The following is a 17,837-nucleotide window of genomic DNA, read 5'->3' as shown; positions in this document are numbered from 1 at the left end:
GTAGAATAAGGATCTTAGCAATTCAAAGCACATGACCGTCAACTAGGAATATCCCATTTAAAAACCATTGGCCTAATGCGCTGTTGATGGGACACTTTATATCTCTATATTGGATATATAAGTGACCCAAAGGCTTCGATGGAGATGATTCAAGGGTGTAGCACCCATTTATGAAGACAAAGAAAGCGGAAAGAAAGGTATATTAGATTTACATTAGTCCGTTTTACCAGAGCTGAAACCCTCCAAGAAGGGTCTAAAGCTTTCAGTCTCATTTAAACCGGGGGGGTGGTGGCCCTAAGGTGTCTTATCCAGCGCATTTCCCGCTGGAGAAGAACCTTATTCCAGTCGCCCCCCCCCCCTTATTGGCAGATGAATCCTATCAAGAACTGTAAAATTTACCGAGGGTAGCCGATAATTATGATGTCTGGCAACGTGCCTTCCCAAGGGTAGATATAGGTTGCCAATACGCATACTCTGCATATGCTTATCGACTCGTTTCCCAAGTTCTTGTCTAGTTTTACCTACATAGAAGGCACCACATTGGCACTGCATGAGGTAAACCACACCCTGTGTTTTGCGGTTGGCGAAATGACGCAGGGAAAAGCTCTCCCCATTGGGCAGTGCCAGTGTGGTCCTTCTACCAATAACTTTACATTGGGCACAGGATCCACATGGGTACGTGCCCCATGTTTTACAGGGATCCTTTCTTGCCATGCCTCTATATTCACTTTGAGTAAGTGCATTCCCTATTGAGCCAGATTTCCTGTAGGTAATTTGAGGTTTGGGGCCAATTAGTCCTTTAAGGTTTGGATCGTCGGTGAGACTAGACCAATACTTGGAGATTATTTTGTTGATTCTGAGATGCTCATTGGAAAATCTTACAAGGATCCTTGTATGTGGTATCATCTTTAATGAACTTTTTTGAGAAAATCAGGTCCCTTCTATTAGTCAGTTTGACTCAATTGAACGCCTTCTTCAGAGATGATTTTGTATAGCCTCTGTTCATGAGTCTGATGGTGAGTTTATCCGCTTCGTGTTGAAAGTCTTCATCATTGCTGCAGTTTCTTTTGAGACGAAGAAATTGGCTATATGGGATAGATCTTTTGAGGGGGTCCAGGTGGAAACTATCTGCGTGCAACAAAGTGTTGCCTGCAGTTTCCTTTCTATAAAGTTTGCTTGACAATCCGCCGTCAGGATTTTTGAAGATAGTGACATCCAGAAAGTTTATTTCATGGGTGTCAGATATCATCGTAAAGAAAAGGTTAAAGTTATTGTTATTCATCAATTTTAAGCAGTCCCTCAGTTGCTCAGGGGGGCCATCCCAGATGATAAAGAGATCATCTGTATATCTCTGCCACGTGCATATGTAGCGAGTGTATATAGACGCTGCTTCCCCCTGTAGAAAGTCCTTCTCCCACTCCCCCAGGTACAGGTTGGCATATGAGGGTGCACAGCACGTCCCCATAGCCCCCCCCTGTACCTGGAGGTAGTGGGAGCCCTTGAACAGGAAGGTGTTATGCCTCAGGATGTACTCCAGCATAGATAAAATGAACGCATTAAATTTCCAGTCAGTAGTTGCCCTCTGTTGCAGGACACGTTCAATTGCTGCTATACCCAAGTCGTGTGGAATGCTGTTATAAAGAGACTCCCTCCACATCTACTATAACAAGTAGAGCCGAGCTGGGAATGGATATTCCATCCAGGATTTGTAACAGATGTATGGTATCTCTTGTGTATGATGGTAAATCCATTACATGGGGTCTCAGGTATTGGTCTATTATGTGGCTGATTCCCTCTGTAATGGAGCCATTCCCGGAGATTATGGCTTTCCCTGGTGGGTCATTTAGTTTTTTATGCACTTTCGATAGTGCATAAAAGGTGGGTTGGCGTGGATGTCTAGCACGTATAAAGTCCCAAGTATCCCTATCTATTACCCCTTCATTAAGGGATTCGTCTACCAGGGAGAAAAATTCTTGGTTGAATTTATCCACTATGGCTGGAGAAATCTTTTGTAGCATTTAGTGTTATTCAATATATTAAAGCACATTTTTTCATATTTGGCATTGTCCATAAGGACAATGTTTCCTCCCTTGTCCGACGCTTTGATTGTAATTTTTGTGTTGTTTTTGAGGGAATTTAGCGCCTGTTGCTGTTCCTGATTCAGATTGCTTTTTATATTGTGTTTTTCCATCTTTTCAATTTCTTTAGTGACTTGTCCTACAAACAGGGCTATAGCTGGATTTTGGTTTAGTGGTGGAAATTTGTGCGATTTCCTTTTGTATTTTTTGGTAGTTTTGGCTTTGCTGGATTCCTCTTGTTCTTCCTCACTGCTCTCACTGTCAAGTTCCCCTTCCCAGAATTCCTCTGCGGGGCCACTTTCTTGCAATAGTAGGTTGAGATCTCTGAGAGCTCTGAAGTCGGCTGCTTTGAGATTAGGTGCCACTTCAGGTGTGGCTGTAATTTTTTTGGTATATAAACTTTTAAGTAATAGTTTCCTGGCAAACAGGTTTATATCTTTGATGGTTTCAAAGCTGTCTAAGCTACGATTAGGGCAGAAAGAGAGGCCTAAAGATAGTACCTCCTGTTCTGCTGTTGTAAGTTTGTGAGATGAAAGGTTGATAACATTTAATTTACCTTCGCAGGTGGAGCTGTCATGGATATCATTGACAGTTGTGTCAGAGGAGGTGGTATCGGGGTTAGGGGGGTTGGGATTGTGCATTGCCCTTGTCTAAAAAATTATCTATCTGGGTCTGCTGGGTTTTTGGATAGGCACCCTGTTCTTTATAGCTTTTCCCAGAATTCAGAGAAGGGGAACCTTTCGGATTTCCCGAGATCACCCCCCTGACCTTACCCGTTCCCCTCCTCTTCCACCTTGTGTGGTTTCATTAGGTTGAACATCAGTAGTCATTTTCTTATTTATTTGTTGGATCTCTCCCTCCATATCCGGATGTTTGGGAAAAGGTCCCTTTCTCTTGCCTCAAAATCTACCTGCCTGAGAGGAGGCCGAGGAGGAAGAGTTGTTAGAGGGTGTGTCTGAGAGATAATCATTGGTCTGATTGGTGTTATTCTGTCTAAGGAATCTGGAATTTTTTCTTGTTTTTGGATCAGTATTCCACTTGTAGGCCCTGCCTTCACTGAAGGCGTTCTTGTCCCTCCAATATTTTTTCTCCTTTTTGATCAGGATATTTTTGCTGAAAGTTTCCAGATGTTCCTTGAGTTTCTTTTCGTATACTGTATATTGTTCATGTTTTTTCAGGGGGGAAAGTCGGGTGTACAGTGTTTAGATTTCCATATCCATACCTCTCAGTTGCTGCTGATATTCATTTTGTAACAGCAGCATGAGGTTTTTTGAACATTCATTTAATTTTTCTTCCCAATTTGTTTTTAGTTCTTTGGTGATGTTGTCTAAAGTGGGAAATATTTGTATTCTTAAACCTATAGGGTTGATACCCTCTCTGATATACCTTCCTAAGGATTCAATATGCCAGTGCAGGGCTGATTTTTTCTCCAAAATTTTGGTTAGACAAGAGAAAAGCGAGGATAAGTCAGAAGTGATCTGTTCTTTATCCTGGTAATCTTTCTGGATGTTTGCCATAAGTTCCTCCCATTCTCCTCCTAGTAGATCCCCTATCATGTGCCGTTACTACCAAGTCTAGATGCACTCAACCCAGAAGCATAATCAAAAGAGAAAAATAATTGGTCAAAAGAAAAATATCCAATGACCTAATCAGGTTACTAAACTCCTCAAAGGGCAAATGATCACTTCTTTCAACACATAAGGAGAAGTATAACCTTTTATACCTATTTCAGTAAGTGTATACATTCAAGAAGAGTCCACATGCACTCATCTGAGTCAAAAAAATGAGGTATGGGTGTATTATCCACCCTGAAAATTGTATACACAAATGTATGACTCAGAGGGTTGGGTGTGTCATTGCCATCATCCCTCAAGACTTCAAAAAACCAAATATATACCTCAATGTGGGATTTTTAAGACAATGTAGTGATGAAAAAGATTTTATATTAAAAAGGATTTTTATTGATACAAAAAGAATAAAATACAAGTAACCATACAAAATGAGTTATTTAGAGTACTATGTGATTAAAAAAGGTCATCAAATAACATGAAAACAAGTGATGCATCCTGCTGCTAAATACAAACACCACCCAAGTTGATACGATGGCGTCCGATAGCAAATTTCTAACGCGTTTCAACTTTTTATTGTCAAAGCAAAGTCTTCCTCAGGGAAGGATTGCATCACATTCTAGGGTTTCAAAAATAGCATAATTACTAATCATGTATATATACATACATATCGCCTGTATCTAAATAGTCGCATTTCAACTAAGGAAAAAAAGCGACTTACATTAAGCATGCAGCTGCAACAAATGCTTTCCCAGTGCTGTCTTCCTCAGGGAAGGATTGCATCACATTCTAGGGTTTCAAAAATAGCATAATTACTAATCATGTATATATACATACATATCGCCTGTATCTAAATAGTCGCATTTCAACTAAGGAAAAAAAGTGACTTACATTAAGCATGCAGCTGCAACAAATGCTTTCCCAGTGCTGGCAGGGGCCCTAATCACCGATTGTCTATACCGCTTAATATCCTCTACGGGGCGGCCTGGTATATTTAGAAAGACCAATATTCGGCAGCCATAGAAAGAGAAAGAGGCTGAAAGACATAAACAATATTTAGATGAAAAAAATAAAGATTAAAAAATTAAAAAATTAAATGGGGTGATAATGGTTCTTGGGGAACTAAATTTCCAGAAAAAACAAAGAGTAAAAAATTCCAGGTAGAAATACCTTCAATTGGTCGTATAGAATGTATGGGTGAGGTTCCAGATTGTTAGTGGCAGAGAGCCCTGGTCCTAGAGTACCTCTCTGTTGGAAGCCAGTTGTGGAGTGCTGCCCTTGGCCGTCCCTGGCGTCCTAATATAGAGGACATGGGCGTGGTTATGTGATGGGCATTGCATCAATCTAATGGTAATCTCCTGTTCATTGGTGGTACAGTGAAAGGGGTGTGGCCTCGACTAGCCGCCATCCCCTACACTGAACATCCTTTTATGGAAAGCTAAGAGAGAGCGTCTCATAGCTCCTTGTTGCCTGGGTGACGGACGCCTCCCCCTTCCCCAGCCGCGGCGTGAAGCCCTCCTCCTTCTCCATGTCCTATGTGGTGTGGGCGTGGTAAGCAACAGGGGGAGAGAGAGGTGCGTCAGATCACCAAGGCAACTCTTCAGTATAGGAAGTGTTTTGACACATGCAACGTCGGAGTCACCTGACTCCGACGACCCTTCACTCATGGAGAGAAAGCGCTGTATAGTCTAAACAGCGCTGTTGGAAAATCTGTGATACACATAGCGTCGGAGTCAGATGACCCCGACGCCTGTCAGGTGTGCAGAAAGAGGAAAGGCATTGTGTAACCTAGACAACGCCAATATATACGATAATATTAGATATTGATATGTTATGATAGATATTGAGCGGTATAGACAGTCGGTGATTAGGGCCCCTGCCAGCACTGGGAAAGCATTTGTTGCAGCTGCATGCTTAATGTAAGTCGCTTTTTTTCCTTAGTTGAAATGCGACTATTTAGATACAGGCGATATATATGTATATATACATGATTAATAATTATGCTATTTTTGAAATCCTAGAATGTGATGCAATCCTTCCCTGAGGAAGACTTTGCTTTGACAATAAAAAGTTGAAACGCGTTGGAAATTTGCTATCGGACGCCATTGTATCAACTTGGGTGGTGTTTGTATTTAGCAGCAGGATGCATCACTTGTTTTCATGTTATTTGATGACCTTTTTTAATCACATAGTACTCTAAATAACTCATTTTGTATGGTTACCTGTATTTTATTCTTTTTGTATCAATAAAAATCCTTTTTAATATAAAATCTTTTTCATCACTACATTGCCTTAAAAATCCCACATTGAGGTATATATTTGTTTTTTTGAATTCATCAAGGGGTTTTCCGCCATCATCTCACCAATTACGCAATTAACCTATCAGAACTGTCGCTTTCACTGGAGCCCGGAGGCCCAGGACGCCTTTGAAAAACTTAAAAGGCGCTTCACTTCAGCCCCAATTCTCAGTCATCCTGACCCGTCCTTACCTTTTGTCCTGGAAGTTGATGCTTCTGAAGTGGCTGTGGGAGCAGTCATCTCTCAGCGGCAGGGCAACAAGGACCTAATGCATCCCGTGGGATTTTTCTCTCGAAAACTCTCTCTGGCTGAACGGAATTATGACGTAGGTGATCGGGAACTACTCGCTATCAAAACAGCGTTGGAGGAGTGAAGGTATCTCTTAGAGGGCGCTGTCCATCCAGTATTAATCACAATCAATCACAAAAATTTAGAATATTTGAGATCTGCCAAACGATTGAAACCTCGACAAGCCCGCTGGGCCTTATTCTTTACACTTTTTTTTTCCATATTACATACCGGCCAGGAACAAATAATATCAAACCAGACGCGTTGTCACACATGTTCGACAACCCTAAGGACTTATCTGTACCTTATACCATTCTGCCTGCAGCTTTTTACTCCTTCAGACGGATCTTCTGTCCCTGATCAAGGAAGCATCTCCAGATTCTTCAAGCCTCCAGGGAATCACCTTGACGCCTCGAGATGGGTTATTGTGGAGAGGAAGCCAAATCTTTGTTCCGGAGAACGTTCGAGTCAAGGTGCTAACCCTACTTTACGACCAGGACATATTGGGGTCCGTAAAACTCTTGAACTCGTGCAACGCACATTCTGGTGGCCTAATTTGAAGGAGTTCTGCAGGAAGTATGTCAGCTCTTGCCCCGTCTGCATCCAGAATAAGACCACAAGGAACCGAGCCTGGGGACTGCTAAGACCTCTACCAGTACCTGACAGACCGTGGAGGATGATAGCAATGGACTTCATAGTCGAACTACCATGCTCAGAAGGGTGTTCAGCGATCTTTGTGGTCGTCGACCGCCTGTCTAAAATGGTCCATTTTGTACCTTTGAAGGGAACACCTTCTGCTGTGGAAATGGCCCGTGTGTTCATTAAAGAGATCGTCAGGCTGCACGGAGTCCTTTCGAATATAGTGTCTGACAGGGGGGTGCAGTTCACCTTACGTTTCTGGAAGGCCCTGTGTGAAATCTTGAAAATCGAACTAGCTCTGTCCTCAGCATATCATGCCCAAACTAACGGGCAAACTGAAAGGACAAATCAGACTCTAGAGCAATACATTAGAAGTTTTACATCTTTTGTACAGGATGATTGGGTGTCCCTGCTGCCCCTAGCAGAATTCGCATATAATAATGCTAGCCACTCTGCCACTGGTCAGTCCCCCTTCTTTGCCAATTATGGTTTTCATGTATCCTTTTTACCTGATTTTCTACCAGAATCCTCAGTTCCAGCGGTCCAGGACACATTGCAGTTTCTCCGCCACAATAACCGGGTATTACAGGAGGCGGTATCCAAGGCACAAGCAGACAGTAAGAAGACCATTGATCAGAAGAGAAGAGGTGATCTGAACCTTCAGCTTGGCGATAAGGTATGGCTATCTACGAATACCATTAAGTTGACGTGTCCTTCCAAGAAGTTTGCACCTAAGTTTATTGGTCCTTTTTCGGTCAAGAGAAAAATCAATGAAGTGTCTTATAAACTATGTCTGCCTGATTCCCTTAATTTCAAATCATTTTATTGGAGTTTTTACATACCATACATAAAATTGCATACATTACTGAAGAATGAAGTAACGTTACACAGAAAGTGTTCTACAGTTATGAACAATAATTACAAGCTAAACTGAGTGAAATAGATGCAAAACTGTCCCAACCTAATTAACTCTCAGCTGCTATATAAAGCTCTGATATGTCCTATAGTTAACCGAAACTCAATAGTGTGTTAAACTTCTCTGTGAAGCACAGAGTAAAAGATTATCAATGTATGCACATAAAGAATCTCATGAACAAAGTATGAACAATCCTGTATGTTAGGGAGCTAACCAGGATCTCCTGGATCACAGGATTACCTTATGAGGATATACTAACAGGTAAAGTTACTGTAGTGAATTCCCTCAGAAATCTCAAGAGACAGTAAGGTAAGTTCGGGTCATTAGATCTGTATGTACTAAATAGAGTTATGCGGGGGAACCCCCCTGTACGGTAGGATAGGCAGAAGTAGGAATTCGCTCCCGGGGGATAGACGTTGGATGACCCCGGGAACCCTCACACACCCCCCCAGTGGGATCTTCCTGTAGGTGTGTTTAGACTCTACCCCGAGTCAGCCGACCCCCCAGGAACGTAATGCACTGGTTGAAAGGGCTATCAGAACGGAGCCCTCCATTTCCAGTTCATCACTGTGGTGCCTATTTAACCTCTAGTGAGGGGGAGAAGGGGTCCCTCAGATACTCTGATTAACATTCTCTTGAGAACTCCCCTCAGGGTGCATATATGTCATGTTATACCTGAGAAGTAGCAGGGTCTGATCAATCTCGAGAAGAGAAGACAGGAAACGTGGGAAAAGGGGTGAGAAAGGAAGGAGAAGGTAGAGTGAGGTTTAGTTAATAACAGAAACTAAACTTGCGTCAGGTTCAATACCCGGTATGAGAGATATGTTACAGAGCATGGCCCAAGGTTCCCAGATGGTATTAAATTTCCCAATTTTGTCATTCAGCTTCGCTGCAATTTGTTCCTGGGACATAATCCAGGACATCTTTCTCTTCCATGCTTTTGCTATGGTGATTTTCGCACCCAAAAAAATGAAGTAGGATAGTACCAGTAGGTGCTTAGGTGTATTGGGTATATCGTGGTTGAATAAGGCAATATGTGGATTGGGGGCAACCAAGACCTTTATCAGTTTACCAATTGTACGGAAGGTTATCTTCCAGAAGGTTCTGATGCGGGGACAAGTCCACCATATATGTAGCATTGTACCCTCTAGGCCGCAACCCCTAAAACAGAGAGGTGAGGTCCCAGGGTATATCAATGCCAATCTGGATGGAACAAAATACCACCTGGACAGGACCTTTAGACTGGCCTCTATAAGGGAGATGTTATAAATACCTCTATAGGAGAGTGTCCAGGATTTGAACCAAGCTGTCGTCAGCCACACTTCGCCCCTATCCTCCTCCCAGGTCTCTGCATAGGACGGCTTATCCAGATTTGACTGTAGCGCATTATAAATCAAGGAGATTCCCCCCTTTTGTTCCGAAAGGTTCGGGCACCAATGTTCATACGGGGTTTTGAGGAAGGTTCTAGTTTGTTGATCCAAATAGAGTGTAAGAAGTGGGAGATTTGTGTAAATCTGAACTGTTCCGTGTCAGGCATTTGCACTTACAATAAGACAGGGTAAGGGGGTCAGCTGGGGAAAGGAAACCATCAGTCCACCATCGAAATGCTTGGATATTTACTCCCGGTGGAAATTTAGTGTTGTGAAATATGTGGGATAAAGGTTTGAGCTGCGAAATAAGAGAGGGGTGTTTAAGTAGTTTAGTGCATGTTGCTATTGAGTGAGAAAGTGTGGGGTCCATTATACCAGGTCTATGTTTAGAGTCACACCACAGGAGGAAATCAATGGTGTTGTGGGGTGTAGCCCACCTTTCCATTGAGAGCCATTCGGGCTTCGGGCCCTTAGAGAAAATAATAGAAATTTGCGATAATTGCGCCGACTGAAAGTAGCTCCATAGGTCCGGAAGGCCTAAGCCTCCCTGTGACTTAAGGCGATACAATATTTTGGACGGGCATCTATAACCCTTATTGCCCCAGACAAAGCGAGTAATCTCTGACTGAAATTTGCAAATAATGCTGCTTGGAAGCTGGATTGGCAGAGAACGGAATAGGTATAAGAGACGGGGAAGGAGAGTCATCTTAACAGCGTGTATTTTTCCCAGCCAGGACAGACCACACCTCGACCACTGTTGGAGTTCCCCCCTACATCTGTTGAACATGGGGGGGTAATTAGCTTTAAAGAGGTTATTTACTTCTGGGGTTAAATTAATCCCCATATAAGGGATAGACATGGGTGCCCAGGAGAATTCAAAATTATTAGTTAGTTGTGTCACTATGTCGGGAGCAACAGAGATATTTAAAGCTATGGATTTAGACATATTGACCTTCAAGCCAGAGATTTTTTTTTAGATATTCGGAGTGGTTATTAGAGGAGAGGTAATATATAGCAAGAGATCATCCGCATAAAGTGCGCATTTGTGCTCCTGGTACCCGCATGCCACACCCTTGATATCAGGGTTTGTTCTAATTGCTATGGCCAATGTTTCTATGGCCATCGCAAAGAGAAGTGGCGAGAGGGGACAGCCCTGCCTTGTGCCCCTCCCAATTGGAAAGGAGGTCGAATATCTTCCCATCAACTGCACTTGGGCAGATGGATTGGAGTACATAGCGTTGATTAAATTTAGGAAGTGGGGGCCAAAGTTCCATCTTCTAAGGGTCTTGGAGAGGTAGTTCCATTCAATTGAATCGAACGATTTGTGTAGGTCGATAGAAAGAATAAAACCCGATTGGGGGGAGCCTCCATCCCAGCTAGATTTAAGGAGGGAGATAACATCTATTATCCTTCTAATCTGGTCCGGGCCTTGCCTCCCAGATATGAACCCTACCTGGTCTCTATGGATGTATGAGGGGATAAAACTTGCTAATCTATTGGCTAGAATCTTGGTCATAATCTTGATGTCGTTGTTAATTAAGGAGATAGGCCTGTAATTTCCTACTTTGTTTGGGTCCTTCCCTGGTTTGGGAATCACCAAAATATATGCTACATTTAGGTCAGTCCCCAAAGGAGATCCTTCCCTAAGAAAATTAAAAAACTTTGCGAGATATGGGGCCAAAGTTTCCCCAAATTTTTTATAATACCCTGTGGAAAACCCGTCAGGTCCAGGAGAGGAGCCGAGCTTCAAGGAAATAATAGTATCCAGAACCTCCGTGACCGAAAAGAGGCTTTCAAGTAGGTCTCTATGTTCTGAGGATAATGAAGGCAAAGACAGGGAGTCAAGGAAGCCTCCCTGTGATTGTCCTGAATGGTGGCCTTGCGATCTGTAAAGTCCCGAATAGAACTGTTGGAATGCTTCCATAATCTTGGAAGGATTCTGGGTCAGGTCACCTGAGTTCAATTTAATTTTGGGGAATGCCAATTGGCGAGGTTTAGGAGTAAGTTTTACTGCCAATTTTGATCCTATCCTATCCTTCTGGGAGTAGAAACGCACCCCTGTCCACCTGAGGTGCTTTTCCGCCGCTGTCGTTAGGTTCAGATTGAGAAGGGCCCGAGCCTTATCCAGTTGAGTCAGAGAATCCGCAGTGGGATTAAGCTTGTGTGCTTTTGCGAGAGATCGAAAGTTCACAGTCAATTTGATCATATCGCTTTTGTGTTCCGCTTTCAGTGTAGCTGTTAATTGCATTCATTTCCCCCTGATCACCGCTTTATGAGCAGCCCAGACTGTGGACGGTGAGATGTCCATCGTGGTATTTAGACTAAAGTATTCCTTTATAAATTTCTCTATGATAGTGGCCTGTATGGGATCGTTAAGGACAGATTCCTGCAGGCGCCAACGGTTGCGCTCCCTATGTCCTGAAGTTCTGTGGATGATTAGAGTAACCACTGAGTGGTCCGATAGCGGGGAGTCTATAATCCGTGACCGTATGATCAAAGGGATCGTAGTGGCATGTATAAAGATGTGGTCTATCCTGGCATAGGAGTTATGGGGTGCTGAGAAGTGTGTATAATCCTTAGAGCGAGGGTTAGTTTCCCTCCAAGCATCTACCAATCCCGCCTCATGTAGTAGCTTAGCTACTTAAAGCTCTGTCTAGTGGGGCGTTTGGGTTTCGTTATCCCATCTCCAGACTTGTCCAAGGAGAAGTCAAAGGCTAAATTGGAGTCCCCCCCAATGATAGTTGTGCCCTTAAGGTGAGGGCGGAGTTTGTGTAGCATGGATTCAAAAAATGCCCTTTGACCTCTATTAGGAGAGTAATATGAAACAAAGGTGTATAGTTCACCATCTATGTTCCCCGATACTAGTATAAAACGTCCCAAAGGGTCTATAATCGTGTGAGGTTGAGAGAGATTGATATGTTTAGCAAAACATATAGCCACCCCTTTTGTTTTGTTGGATGATATGAAGAATTGGGGAAAGTTGCGATGGAGAAATGTGGGTTTGTATGATATGGGGAAATGGGTCTCCTGTAAAAAGAGAATATCCGTGTGCATTGAATGATAGAGTTGAAACAGTTTCCTCCTCTTGACAGGGGAGTTCAATCCCTGAGTATTATGTGATAAAATGATAAAATGTTAAATGTTAAATAAAACAGAGCAACCCTATCATCTAATGATTGTGTGTGAAATAGGATTGTACTGCCCCCACTGGGCCAAAGGGCTCTAGTAGCGGAGCAGTGGAATCTAAGTAGGAGGGTCAGCAGGACCATTCGGTCCCTAAAAGGTGATCAAGGATATTGAAAACAAACTAAAGTAAGTACAACTTTAGGGTCCACCAGTGAGGAGGGGACCAATAAGTAATAGCCTCTGGAGAAACCTAGCAGTTCTGAGTAAAGTCCAGCTTAAGGTATATATAAAATAAAATAAGAGACCCCCTCTCGTTCCTGCTCCAACCCTATAATTTCACAGGGTCGGCTGTTGCTAAGCCTGTGAAATCAGGGATGGGAAGAATGAAAACTGCTGCAAAGGGATAGGGCCCAGCTGTCATATGACATCCTTGCAGGGGATGTAAAAAAAGGAAAGGTCCCGGAGGAGCCACCGTTGCACCAAAAAAAGTCCCGGGGAGCACCAGAACAGGTTTCTGATCCAAATGGAGGGAAGCACATCACGGGGGAAGATTTTCCTTTGAGCGTTTGGAGCTCTGTTTAAGCCAGGTGGGCTGCAGCGGGCTTGCTGGTGGGGGTCTTTTTGTGGATGAGGAGGAGCTCCTGCTGGTCTGTGATGAAGAAGGGTCCTGGGACATCAAACCCAGGTGCAGGAGCAGTCGTTCCCCCTCGGCGAATGAAGAAAAGCCGTAATTTTTGTTCCTGTAGGAAAAGTTTAATCAAAGGGGGAAGGACCAACGATATGTGATCTCTTTTTCAAGCAGTAGTTGAAGTAGCGGTTTGAGAGAGCGTCTTTTTTGCACAATAAATGGCAAAAATCTGGATCCTATGTCCCAGCAATTTGAGATTATCGGAGCCCCTAGATCTTCTCATCACCTCCTCCTTTATGATGAAGAAATGGGGTTTCACAATGATGTCTCTGGGGAGGCCATCTGATCGGGGGGGTTGAAGGGCTCTGTGAGCTCTGTCCAGCTCCTGTTGTTGCTCAGTGATGTCTGGTATGAGGTTCCGCAAAAGGGTCTTTACTACAGCATGAACATCTTTTTCTGATTCAGGGAGTCCTCGAACGCGAAAGTTATAGCGTCTCGACCTGTTTTCGAGGTCATCGATTTTGGCAAATGCTGTTTCCAGCTGGTCTTGCAAGTCTTGGATTCTTGACGAATTTTGATTAATGCGAGATACTGCTTGGTCAGCTTTCTTTTCTATTATGTCCATCCTCATCCCTATTTGCTGCAGGTCAGCATGAATGGATGAGGTAATTTGTGCAGCATTTTGTGACAGGCTCTTTGAAAGGAGCTGGGAGAAGGCCTCCATCATGGAGGGGAAGTATGATGGCACAAGAATGTCAGAGTGGGCTTCTGAAACTGATAACAATCCTGTATGAGGGTCTAACATAGGTGTTGAGGGAAGGCCCAATCCCATCCTGCCCAGGAGGGACTCCATGGATGAGGGAGATGCAGCCAGGGGCAGGGGTGGCAAGTCTGTACCTGGGGACTGTGGTGGCTGTGGAGGCTGTGTGTCCTGGTCCCCCCTCGAGAGCTCCATCTCCTCCATGATGCGCGGGCCTCATGGAGCCACCGCCATCTTAGCGTAGCTGAGCTGAGGGCCTGCTGCGGTCATCTGGCTCGCCAGATTCCTACGGACATTCGCCGTTTTCAGGGTTGTGTTCCTGGGGGTTTCCCCCGTTCGTGTGGCCCGGTAAGGTGCTTGGGGGGTTGCTCCGATCACTCTGGTGGCTGTTTTAGGGCCGTGGTGGAGCGGAGCTCTAACAGCCTGCGGCCATCTTAGGAGCTGCCGCGCATGCGCCTGATTCCCTTAAAATTCTACCAGTGTTTCATGTATCACTGTTGAAGCCTGCCATGCCTGATCCTTTCCCTGATAGGGGTACCAGGGCCCCTGAATCTGTCCTGGTGGATGAAAGTGATGAGTATGAGGTGGAAGACATCCTCAATTGCAGGAAAAGACTGGGGCAAGTACAATTTTTAATAAAATGGAAAGGGTATGGTCCAGAAAACAATTCATGGGAACCTGACAGCAATATCCATGCTAAACGCTTAATCCGTGCTTATTTTTCTGCTCACCCTGAAAAGAAAAGTTACCTGTGCATCCAGAGGCTGCCCGTTGGGAGGGGGCAATGTCAGGGACGTGCCGGTGCCTTTTGGGGGAATATGCGTGCACGCACGCGGGGTCTGTCCAGAGTCATACAACAGAGTTCTCCCACTGGTGTGCACCGGTGCTCTCCCGTGCATGCATGCACACGTTTCTGTTTGGCGCCAAGGTGCCTTTAAAAGTGTGACTGCTGCACTCATGCGGTGCTTTCATCTGCAGCTCCGTACCTGTGTTCCTGTATCTGCCTGCTGATTATTATTACTGTTATCGACCCGGCTACGTCTGACTCTTCTGCTATCTCCAATCCGACCCGGCCTGCCTGACTCTGCTATCTTCTTGTGACCCATTGCCGAACTCCTGCTTGCCTGACTACTCTTTTATTACCCATTTGCATCATCTGCCTGATCTCCTGCCAAACCGGACTGTCTGACTCTGCCTTTGCCTGTGCCTTGTATTGCTGCATCCCAGCCTTCTCATTCAGCTCCAGGTGTTGCTGCTCCATTACCTCCTACCTGCCAGTCTGCTGATCCTCTTCCACCAGCCAGCGTCTGCAGCTCAGCCATCCCTGAGTGATCTCTCCTCAGCTTCTGTGCCGGCCTCTGCAAAACCTTCTCCAGGCACTCCTACCCGCTGTGCTCACGAGACCACTGTTCCCACTCCAGTGGCTCCTGAACCAGCATTGTAAGAGGGGTCTTCTCCTACCAGTCGGGCTCAACTACCAGGTACCTAACAGATTGAATGTGTGAAATTATGCAAATGCAACACTTAAAACAGAGGTAAAGAGTCAGGGCAAGGAAAGGTATCGTAACAATGATAAGGACAATGTCTTTCAACCATGAAAATATACCTCCAAGCCCAAATCCTGAATTGTCAAATGGGCTCCATGTTTTAGCAATGTACCTAGCTTCCTGTTGGAGCTGGCCTACTTCTTTTCGGTGTTGTGCAATAATTTCATAATAGTCAGACACTTTGACGCTTGTGTTATGGATCCAAGTGCAGCACTCGTAGTCCTCAGTCATTTCACATAAACCTGTGAGAGCTGCACTCATGCTTTCTATAGCCAACTCATGTAGTTCTAGCTGTTTTCTAATTGCCCTAGTTTCTATGTTTAATATAGCAATGTCATCTGAATTCCTATCCATTATCTCATCTAATATACTTGAGTAATTATTCAACATTTTCATCATGTCTATACCCCATCCTGTCCATGAGGGGAACCAAGCCCAGGCCATGTCCTCCTCAAAGAACAGTTCTCTTATACTGCGGTGTTTCAGGGGACACCTAGGAACATTTCTTTCGACTGTATCCAATGTTTCAATTAGTTTCCTTACGTACTCTTCCTGTATCAAATCTAGGTCTCCCTTCTCTACCATCAGGGGTGTTCTGGCCCATGGGGTGGGAAAAGGTCTAACCATCAAGACTTCAAAAGGTGAGTATCCTGTTGTTTTAGAAGGAGTCATCCTTATTTCAGCCAGGACTGCTGGGAGAACCTTTTTCCAATTGGCAAAGGTTCCTCCTGTGGCCTTTCTGATCTTATCTTTTATTGTTCTGTTCATTCTTTCTACTATTCCTGAACTTTGAGGATGGTAGGGAATGTGAAATTTCCAGTCTATTTTAAGGGTTTTTACAAGGTTTTGGCAAACTTTTGACACAAATGCAGGGCCATTGTCTGAGTTTATCTGAAGTAGGCATCCGCATCAAGGAATAATTTCCTGAGTGAGGATTCTCACTACTGTTTGTGCGTCTTCCTTTGTGGTCACAAAAAGTTCGACCCATCTTGAGAATATGTCTACAATTACCAAAAGGTATTCTTGTCTTTTTCCCATTTTAGGCATGTGTGTAAAGTCAATCTGCAGATGTGTAAAAGGAGTTGTTGGATATGTCAGGTGTTCATGTTTTGCTTCCTGTGGGTTGTTTGGATTGTTCCTGATACATGTGACACATCTGGCTACAAAATCTTTGGTCAACCAAGAGAGTCCTGCGATATAAAATTCTCTTTCCAATAGTTCACAAGTGGCCTTCCAACCTCTGTGACCTATTCCATGATATTGGGAAATAAAAAGTGATGCACAAGCTGCTGGTATACACGGTTTCCCCTGTTTGCAGAGAAGTCCAGTTTTTGGATATTTCTGTACTCATACCCTGTCCCAGTCCCTAAGTCACTTTCCTCAGCGAAACCCTGTAGATCTGAGAGAATTTGGTCAAGGGGGGGCATTTCTGGGGTCATCATGGACATTTGGACTAGTGCAGTTTGTGAGGTAGCCGCTTGTTTAGCAGCTGTATCAGCTAGAGCATTCCCTCTGGCTATGTCTGTTTGTTGGCCTGTGTGTGCTCTGCAGTGTACTATGGCCAATTTCCTAGGTAATTGAATGGCTTTCAGTAAGGAGCTTACCAGGGAAGAGTGTGAAATGTTCTTACCATCTGCTGCTATGAAGCCCCGCCTACTTCATATGACACCGAAGTCGTGTACCACTCCATACCCGTATTTTGAGTCAGTGTAAATATTTACATCTTGACCTTCAAAAAGCTGGCATGCTCTAGTGAGTGCAATCAGTTCTGCAGCTTGTGCTGATTGATATGGAATAGGTTCGGCCTCAAGTATGACATCTGGAAGTTGCAAAACTGCATACCCTGCATGGTATATGTGATCATTTGGTCTGGAACAGGAACCATCTACAAAAACATTTTGTGTATCTGGTAAAGCTGTGGAAGATAAATCAGACCCGGGTGATGTGTCTTGGTGTATAAGGTGTACACAATCATGTTGTGGCACAACCTCATCCTGCTCTCCTTTTAATCCTAAAAGGGCATTTGCTGTGCTGATCCTGCAGTGGGAGAAGCATATTTAATCTTTAATTTTGGGTTTGACAGTAATATCACTTCATAGCCACTCAACCTCTGAGCAGACATGTGCTGAGTGTGTATATTTTTTAGCAGGATAGACACTTTGTGAGTAGTATGTAGAGTAGTATCATGACCCGGAGTAAATGATGTTGCCATTTCCACCACCATTGCACAGGATGCTAGAGCTCTGTGACACGCAGGCATGCCTTGAACCTGCACCGGAACCATCTTTGAAAAAAAAGCAATAGGGCGCAGTTTGCCCCCATGCTCCTGAGCGAGGACACCCGCCATGGTTGTATAATTGTCCCTGGCAAATAAATGAAACATTTTGCCATATTCAGGGAGGCCTAAACCTGGAGCTGTTACCATTGCATTTTTCAAATACACAAAAGCATTGCACATTTCATCTGACCATTTTATGCAGTCTGGCATATCTGTACCCGTGGCTTGTCTCAGGAGATGATCATAGTAGGAACAGTCAGGTATCCATTGGCGACAGTAACCAATCATGCCAAGAAAGGTGAGCATGTCTTTCTTAGTAAGTGGGCAGGGCAGACCCACAA

The sequence above is a fragment of the Aquarana catesbeiana genome, linkage group LG03 (assembly GCF_042186555.1).
Source record: "Aquarana catesbeiana isolate 2022-GZ linkage group LG03, ASM4218655v1, whole genome shotgun sequence".
Taxonomy (NCBI): domain Eukaryota; kingdom Metazoa; phylum Chordata; class Amphibia; order Anura; family Ranidae; genus Aquarana; species Aquarana catesbeiana.
This window is presented reverse-complemented; position numbering follows the sequence as displayed.